This window comes from Coregonus clupeaformis, chromosome 25, assembly GCF_020615455.1.
Source record: "Coregonus clupeaformis isolate EN_2021a chromosome 25, ASM2061545v1, whole genome shotgun sequence".
In the NCBI taxonomy this organism is placed as follows: Eukaryota; Metazoa; Chordata; class Actinopteri; order Salmoniformes; family Salmonidae; genus Coregonus; species Coregonus clupeaformis.
Genome location: NC_059216.1, coordinates 10,950,014 through 10,959,652, shown reverse-complemented (window position 1 = coordinate 10,959,652; position 9,639 = coordinate 10,950,014). Strand labels below are relative to the sequence as shown.

The 9,639-nt window shown below is 42.9% G+C and overlaps 1 protein-coding gene across 3 annotated transcripts in view; it reads left to right on the top strand.

The window, feature by feature from the left end:
* Positions 1-679: 679 nt before the first annotated feature.
* LOC121539227 (pleckstrin homology domain-containing family G member 3) overlaps positions 680-9,639 on the top strand; it is a 96,370-nt gene continuing 87,410 nt past the window's right edge. For 2 of the 3 annotated variants that reach the window (XM_041847568.2, XM_041847567.2), the window contains exon 1: positions 680-892. The gene's annotated coding sequence lies outside the window, so the exon portion shown is untranslated. The remainder of the gene's footprint in view (positions 893-9,639) is intronic. The other variant, XM_041847569.2, reaches the window with a different exon arrangement.

Here is a 9,639-nt window from a genome sequence, read left to right as displayed (position 1 = left end):
GTGAACAGTTCCTTCAATTAATTCACTCCAGTTATCTGTCTGCCATTCTTTGTAGGTACCTTTTGACAGTATAGGGACTGGAGACCATCATCAATAGACCATAAGACTTTGTGATGGTGTGTGATAGTGGTTTATAAACTTGTCATGTTGGCTGACTGGGCCCTCAGGAGTAATCCACACAATTGACTGAGAGGAAGAAAGATTTTGAATTTACTCTAAAGTTTGTCAGTTTACAATGGGCTGATAAGGGCCAAGTTTAAATATTTGCTTGTGTTTATGTAAATAAAGGGAGTTGGCAGAAACTTGAATTTGGGACATTTTTCAAGATGCCCATACACACTGATGACCTTTATTTCAATAAAGAAAAAAATCAAGGATATTATTCACTCACTCTTTGGGGCAAATAAAGACAGTATTTGAGGCAGTGTACACGGTAGTATAAACCAGACAGGCAGCCCAATTCTGATATTTTTTCCACTTATTGGTCTAATCACATCAGATCTTTTCACATCGGATATTTTTTTAGAGCTGATCTGATTGGTCAAATGACCGATTAGTGGAAAAAATATCAGAATTGGGCTGCCTGTCTCAACGCAGCCTTTAATTTGACACTTTGAGGCAGCAAATTCTACCACTCTCGGTTAGATAGCGTGCTCTGGAAGTAGGCGGTCTTTGACCGTCGGTCGCTGTACTTTGCTATGTGTTCGGCTCAGCTTTAGAGTCAGTAGAGGACAACTGGGCTGTGCAAAGGAATTCTGTGTTTTTGACTATGTGAATTAATCTATGGAGAACTAAGGACTTCAAAAAGTAAAACTGAAATTATAGTCTACAGAAAAACTAGACCCACACTTTCGGAAGTTCACCGGCAGATGACTACACACTCAAAAATTTGGTAAGTGTTTATAATTAACTCTAATAACCGGGGAAACATTCGTGAATCAGAAACGGTTCGACTCTCGAATTTCCTTATGATGAAAAGCCTACACAGCATAAAGCGCATGCATGGTCGATACAACACAGCTTTTCGTATAGAGTTCATGCCGCGTTTCTGTTGTTGTGCCCATCAATTTATTCAATCAAAGCCGCAATTGATGTGGTAAATCTCTGCGTCTCGAGACGTTCCTCACTGCTCTGAAACTCCATCAAACTATGCACACACAACCTACCACAACACACTTGAAATGATATGCCAACCTGTTTTGACAGGATGAGGTAAAAGAGCTATGTTGTATTCTTTAGGCAATAAAAAGCACACAGCTCTTGCACCATACTATTGAAATGACAACCACCTATAGGTATACTATTAGGCTTTTTATTTATTTTAACATGTTCAAATTAGGGCTCCTTTCCATGACAGTGTCAAATGCCATTAATATCCCCTACTTCAACAGGGTAGCCTACTGTATTGCTAGGTAGGTGGACTTGCAAGTGCAGAACTAAACAAGATTTTGTAAAATTCCATGTGGATAAAATTGCGGTGTATGCTATCTGGGATCCTTGAGACATCCCTACCTTATTGAAGTTGAAATGTGTAAGGGATATGGTTAGGATTTAGGGTAGGGATGTCCTAAGGATTCTGGATTGCACTGACCATTAAATTACCTATAATCTAAAACCGTCATATCGGTCTTTAACTCACTGAGTCAGGCTAAAAGCTTAGTTCCCTGCCAAGGGTAAGTTTCAGTACTGATAAGTTATGTTTGTAAAAAAAAAAAAGAAAAGAGAACATTCTCTGACTGAACTTTGATCAGCTGCAGAGATCCCCTTTCCTGGTAGGCACCTGTGAGACTAAATATGGCATATAAACTAGATTGATATTTTGAGACTTAAAGTGGCGATATGTAACTTTTTGGGCGACTCGACCAAATTGACATAGTTGAATGTAAGTTATAGATCTGTCATTCTACTTGAAAGCAAGTCTAAGAAGCTGGAGATCTATGTGCACTATTTCTATGCTTTCCATTCTTAAGTTTTGTTTTTGAGTGTTTTACACTCGGTTTTGTCCACCAGCTGAAAGAACAATTATATTAGGTTATGGAAAATATACACTGAACAAAAATATAAACTCAACATGTAAAGTGTTGGTCCCATGTTTCATGAGCTGAAATAACAGAACACAGAATCCATACGCACAAAGCGTATTTCTCTTCTTTTTTTTTTTTTTTTTTACATTTGTTTACATTCCTGTTAGTGAGCATTTCTCCTTTGCCAAGATAATCCATCCACCTGACAGGTGTGGCATATCAAGAAGCTGATTAAACAGCATGATCATTACACAGGTTCACCTTGTGCTGGGGACAATAAAAGGCCACTCTAAAATGTGCAGTTTTGTCACACAACACAATGCCACAGATGTCTCAAGTTTTTGTCACAAACTGAAATTAAGCGACCTATTAGTTTTAGCAACCAGGAAATGGCGGCGCAATTACAGCATAGTGCAACTTTGAGAGGAGTCTGAAATATTTCTACTATTTATGGGTTGGTTTGTTGTTTACAACAAAACTGACGCGTGTAACTATGGGGCAAAACAGACTGGGTTGACATAGATTATTGACATGTACATTTCTATTTAATCTCCAAATGTTTACTGAAAACATTAATACATTTGCACAATAAGTACTTGTCTCATACAGTGCATTCGGAAAGTATTTAGACCCCTTCCCTTTCCACATTGTTACAGCCTAATTCTAATATATATATATATATATATATATATATATATATATATATATATATATTTTACATCAATCCCCATTATGACAAAGTAATACTTTTTTTTTTTTGCATGTGTGTGTATGTGTGTGTATATATACCTTATTTACATAAGTATTCAGACCCTTTGCACAGGTGCATCCTGTTTCCATTGATGATCCTTGATGTTTCTACAACTTGATTGGAGTCCACCTGTGGTAAATTCAATTGATTGGACATGATTTGGAAAGGCACACACCTGTCTATATAAGATCCCATAGTTGACAGTATGTCTTGTTTTGTATGCTTTGTACAAAATAATAAAATGCAGGACGACAGGATCTTTATAAACGTAGCTCTTTATTAACTAGCTATAACTGGCATGTTCATGTGTCTCCGGCCATTATCATCTTTAGAATGACCTTACCACCTGGGTGGTCTTAACCAATCATAGCACAGTATGATATGACAGTAGAATGCATCCAATTACAATTCAGTATGCTGACACATATGAATATTACATCCCCCTTCTTTAAAAAAAAAGAAAAAATAGTTTGAACTCGAGGTAAGTAACCATTTAAACTGCATCAACATAACAGACTGAAACAATGATTCAGCATATTGTTACTTTTAGAACAAATATTTCTCAGCAACTCAGTTTTTCACTGTAGCAATGACATCTCAACATTTCAAACAAATACAATACAAAAGCATTTCAAGTTAACTTTCACAGTCCAGAACTCTTTTAGGGCAGCGATCCGCCTACACCCTTTGACATTTCACAGGTCTAGGACAGCTCTAGGCTTGACCTCTCTTCCTGACCTTGTGTGATATGAAGCTGAGTATGCTTCTGTGTCAGTCAACAGTTCTTGTGGTGTTGCAGGTAAGTATGGTGTATGTTGTGTTGGGTCTGTGTTTAGTCCATCCCATTCTCTTTCAGGGGAAAAGTTCATCTCGTCAGTGTGTTGTTCTTTTGTGTTCAGTAGGTGACGATGATTGCGGCGGTACACCGCTCCTTCTGCGGTGAAAACGTGATATGAACGTTCAGTGTCAGCTGGTTGGATGACGACTGCTGGCTTCCAGTAGCCATGCTCCTGGATTCTAACTGACTCTCCGTCGTTCAGTGGTGGCAGTGGTCTGGCTGACCTGTCGTAGTATCGCTTTTGCTGTTGTTGTCTCTGTGCACGTTTTGCATGCATTTCCTTGTAGCTGACGACCTCAGGTTGCAGCTGCTGGTTGGTGCTGGGAAGGATTGAGCGAAGTCTGCGGCTCATCAACAGCTGGGCTGGTGATTTGAAGTTGTCAACTAGAGTGTTGCGGTATTCAAGGAGACTGAGGTAGGGGTCTCTCTTGTCTGCTTTTGCTTTGTTCATGAGTGATTTAGCAATCTGCACAGATTTTTCAGCAAGGCCATTACTTTGAGGGTAATGTGGGCTTGTTGTGACGTGTGTGAACTCCCATGCTTTTGTGAAGGATTCAAACTCATTTGATTTGTAACAGGGCCCATTGTCAGATATTAAAAACTCTACAATGCCATGCCTGGCAAAGGCTGCTTTCAGCTTGTGTATCACAGCTGCAGATGTGGTGCTGTGAAGCTTGTCGAGTTCGAAGTATCTGCTGTAGTAGTCCACTGTTATAATGTAGTCCTCGTTGTTCCAGGTGAACAGATCGGTTGCCACGACCTGCCAGGGTCGGTCTGGGATACGGTGAGGTAACATTGGCTCTTTGGTGTTTGAGGGGCGTCGTTCAAGACAGGTGGGGCATTTACCAACCATGTCCTCTATTTGTTTGCACATTCCGGGCCAAAACAAAATGTCCCGTGCTCTCTGTTTGCACTTTTCCATGCCCATGTGTCCAGCATGGATCTTTGTCAAAATCTCTTCTCTGAGTCTGGTAGGAATTATGGTTTTTCTCTCCTTTGAAAATGATTCCGTTGATCTGTGATAGTTCGTCACGATGGTTCAAGAACTCTGAGACGCTCTGAGGGCATTTTCTCCTCTCCTCAGGCCATCCTGACTGTATGACTTTCCTCAGCTGTGTGACTCCAGCCACCCTAGTCATAGACTGTTCTCTCTGCTACCGCACGGCAAGCGGTACCGGAGTGCCAAGTCTAGGTCCAAAAGACTTCTCAACAGCTTCTACCCCCAAGCCATAAGACTCCTGAACAGCTAATCATGGCTACCCGGACTATTTGCACTGCCCTCCCACCCCATCTTTTTACGCTGCTGCTACTCTGTTAATTATTTATGCATAGTCACTTTAACTCTACCCACATGTACATATTACTTAAAACTACATCAACTAGCCGGTGCCCCCGCACATTGACTCTGCACCGGTACCCCCCTGTATATATAGCCTCCCTACTGTTATTTTATTTTACTTCTGCTCTTTTTTTCTCAACACTTTTTTGTTGTTTTATTTTACTTTTTTATTAAAAATAAATGCACTGTTGGTTAAGGGCTGTAAGTAAGCATTTCACTGTAATGTCTGCCCTGTTGTATTCAGCGCATGTGGCCAATAAAATTTGATTTGAGTTGTCTTTTTCTGTTTCTGCTCGGATCTCTTTCAGTTTCGTGTCACTAACTGGTAAGTTGCTGTACACAGTGTGCACCTGCATGTCCATGCCTTCACTGAGGCTGCTGTCCTTGTAGGTAAGAAACTTCCTGGAGAGTGTGTCTGCGACAGGGATGTCTTTGCCTGGACTGTGAGTGATTGTGAAGTCGTATTTTTGTACGCATTCTCTGTAGCCGCAGCCCCGCCAAGGCTAACATTTTCCTCATGATTGACTCGAGGGGCTTGTGGTCTGATTCCACTTGTCGTCCATAGACATACTGATGGAAACGCTTACATCCGAACAGAATGGCGTACAGATCTTTTTCGATTTGAGCGTAGTTGATTTCACAGTCTGTGAGAGATTTGGAAGCGTAGCTGATGGGTTTTCCTTCTTGCAGTAGCACTGCCCCTAGTCCATACTTCGACGCGTCCACCTGGAGTCTGAGCTCTTTGCTGGGGTCGTAGTAGGCAAGGATTGGTCCTGGTTCTCTCGTGATCAAGTCTTTCACTTTCTGGAAAGCGATGTCGTGTTGCTTGTCCCAGAGGAACTCACTGGACTGCTTTAGCAGCTGACGCAGGGGTGCATTAGCATTGGAGAGGCTGGGTGCGAACTTGCCTAAGTAGTTGACCATGCCAAGTACTTTTTCCAGCTCTGCACGGTTCTGTGGTGGCTCCATTTCCTTTATGGCTGAGATCTTCTGCGGATCTGGCTTGATTCCATTCGCTGTGAGAAGATGTCTGAAGTAGCTGACCTCTGTAGCGCCGACTGTGCTCTTCTCGGGGTTGAGCCGGACTCCTCTCTTGCGGAACCTTTGCAGCATCGCGCTGAGGTTTCTGTCGTGTTCCGCTTTGGTTCGACCATAGACAAGGATGTCGTCCACAATTGCCACGACTCCGAAGCCTTCGTACACCTCGTCGATCTTTCACTGAAACTTGTCTTGGGCTGAGATAATCCCAAAAGGCAGGCGATGGAACCTGTAGCGTCCAAACGGTGTGTTGAATGTTGTGAGCTTAGATGACTCTTCTGTGAGCTTGATAGCCCAGTAGCCTGATCTGGCGTCCATGACACTGAAGTAGCGTGCGCCCGCTAGCTTGTGTGTGATGCCATCTAACGTCGGTAAGGGGTAATGGGGGCGTTTGATAGCCTTGTTTAAGTCTCTTGGGTTGAGACATACTCTGAGCTTGCCTGTGCATGGTTTCTCCACCACCACTAACGCGTTGACCCAATCCTTCGGTTCTGTAACCTTGGTGACGATGTCAGATTGCTCCATGCTCTCCAACTCTTTCTTCAGATGGGCGCGGAGAGCAAGTGGAATCTTTCTCGGTGGGTAGACCACAGGTGTTGCGTCTGGGTCAAGGTGAATGGTACATTCTCCTGGGAATAGTCCTATTCCTGTAAAAACATCAGCAAACTCCTCCATGACATTCTCTATCTCTACTGGTGCTGTCACTGATAAAACTAGCTTGATAAGGTCCATGTCTAAACATGCTTTAAGACCTAGCACTGCAGGTGCTCGAGTGTCAACAACGTAAAAGTCCAACATCATGTCCCTTTCCTTGTATTTGCATTTGAAAGTGCATGTGCCTTTTACTGGGAGCTGTTCACCACCATAACCAGTCAGTCTGCGCGTGGTGGGCTGTAGCTCGCACTCAGATGTCAAGCTTCTGTACTTATTCAGAGGAATAATGTTTACTTGTGCACCAGTGTTTAGTTTGAATTTTAGCTCTGTACCTTGTCTTCCTATCTCAATGTCAGCAAAGGCTTTCTCTGTCTCTGATATCTGACTTTTCTGTGTCACTGAATCAATAAACAGTTCATCAAAGTGATTCCATTTTCCACATTTAGTACACTGTTTGCCTTTAGCTGGGCAATTCCCCTGTTCGCCATGCACTTTGTATCCACATGTTTTGGGGCGTTTGGAGTCTGTCGCTCTGTTTTGGAGTTCTATCTGTCTCCGTTCTGAAACATGCTCTCTGGGCACCGTATGCTTTGATGTCTGCCTGACTGTGTGCACTGCTTGTTCACGTGATGCACTCATGCTGCCGCCCGAAATGGTTTTCATCTGAACCTGTGCTAGCTCGTGAGATCTGGCTTTGTCCAGCGTTAACTCTGATCCAACATTCAAAGATTTCTCTCTCACTCGCGGTGAGTGTATTCCAAATACAATACGGTCCCTGACCATCTCATCCTTGTTTGCATAATCAGTCTTCCACAAGCAGACGCAGCTCAGTGGCAAACTGTTCAAACGATTCGCTAGCGCCTTGTACTTTCTCATGGAACTTGTACCTAGCGAAAATTGTATTGGTCTTTGGCACAACATATGCTTCAAAACGATCGTAGTATGTTTTCAGTACCTTTTGATTCAGCCTCGGTAAGTGTCCATGTGTTGTAAATGTCTCTCCCTTTTTCACAGATCCAGAGGAGCAGGTAGCTGCACTTTTCCTCTTCTCCTCTTTCCTTCAGAGGACCCGTGAACATTAGCTCCACATGCTGTTTGAACTTACGCCATGCATCAGGTAGATTTGTAGACCCCCAATCCATTTGAGGTGAAGGAACTCCATCTTTTAGTCCTTTTACTCTGACACCATGTCTTGTTTTGTATGCTTGGTACAAAATAATAAAATGCAGGACGACAGGATCTTTATAAACGTAGCTCTTTATTAACTAGCTATAACTGGCATGTTCATGTGTCTCCGGCCATGATCATCTTTAGAATGACCTTACCACCTGGGTGGTCTTAACCAATCATAGCACAGTATGATATGACAGTAGAATGCATCCAATTACAATTCAGTATGCTGACACATATGAATATTACACAGTACATGTCAGAGCAAAAACCAAGCCATGACGTCGACGGAATTGTCCGTAGATTTCCGAGGCACAGATCTGGGGAAGGATACCAAAACATTTCTGCAGCATTGAAGGCCTCCATCGTTCTTAAATGGAAGAAGTTTGGAACCACCAAGACTCTTCGTAGAGCTGGCTGCCTGGCCAAACTGAGCAATCGGGGGAGAAGGGCCTTGGTCAGGGAGGTGACCAAGAACCCGATGGTCACTCTAACAGAGCTCCTGAGTTCCTCTGTTGAGATCGGAGAAGCTTCCAGAAGGACAACCATCTCTGCAGCTCTCCACCAATCAGGCCTTTATGGTAGAGACGGAAGCCACACCTCAGTAAAAGGCACATGACAGCCCGCTTGGAGTTTGCCAAAAGGCACCTAAAGGAGTCTCAGACCATGAAAAACAAGATTCTCTGGTCTGATGAAACCAAGATTGAACTCTTTGGCCTGAATGCCAAGCGTCACATCTGGAGGAAACCTGGCACCATCCCTACGGTGAAGCGTGGTGGTGGCAGCATCATGCTGTGGGGATGTTTTTCAACGGCAGGGACTGGGAGACTAGTCAGGATCGAGGGAAAGATGTACAGAGATCCTTGATGAAAACCTGCTCCAGAGCGCTCAGGACCTCGGACTGGGGCGAAAGTTCACCTTCCAACATGACAACGACCCTAAGCACACAGCCAAGACGATGCAGGAGTGGCTTCGGGACAAGTCTTTGAATGTCCTTGAGTGGCCCAGCCAGAGCCCGAACTTGAACCCGATCGAACATCTCTGGAGAGACCTGAAAATAGCTGTGCAGAGACGCTCCCCATACAATCTGACAGATCTTGAGAGGATCTGCAGAGAATACTTTCCGAATGCACTGTACGTGGTTAGTTGTTGGTTAGCTAGTGTATTTTAGCCATATTAGCATAGACATGATACTATGCTGAGTCAAAACACCTCAAAACAAAACATGGTATCAGTAACAAGATGAAACGAGCCACCTACGATTCCCCACATGGCAGCTTCTTTTCATTGTTGCTAACAATCTGACTGTTCAGAATCATAACACCACACAGTCTTCTACCTCATCGATGCGAGCATAATTTTCGTGATGTTGTCAGCCAACCAGTCTATTGGCGTTTCCCAAGTTACGCACTATTGGCAGTGCTTGACCTAGTGAACCCAATTGCTTCAGCTAATGGGAGTTACAATGGAACAGAGGTCCTGACTGCAGCCTGTTTATAGTCAAAGGCATTTTCTCACCAGCAGTTGAACTAGAATGGAACCTGAGTCGAGGTTAAAGTAAAAAAATTGTGAACATTCCATTGTCTCTGTCAGGTCTACATTGGGTAGACATCAATAGGAAATTACTATAACATAACTAAATATTTCAGTTGTGTATATTACTATATTTGATAACTTGTATTATTTTTCATTCCTGAAAGATGCACTCCGGGATCTTAAGCACAACATTTGGAACATATTGCACGAATTGGATTAGTAACATTACACGAATTGCAAAATTCATAAGATCGCATACAAATTGCAAAATTCTTAATATCACATGAAA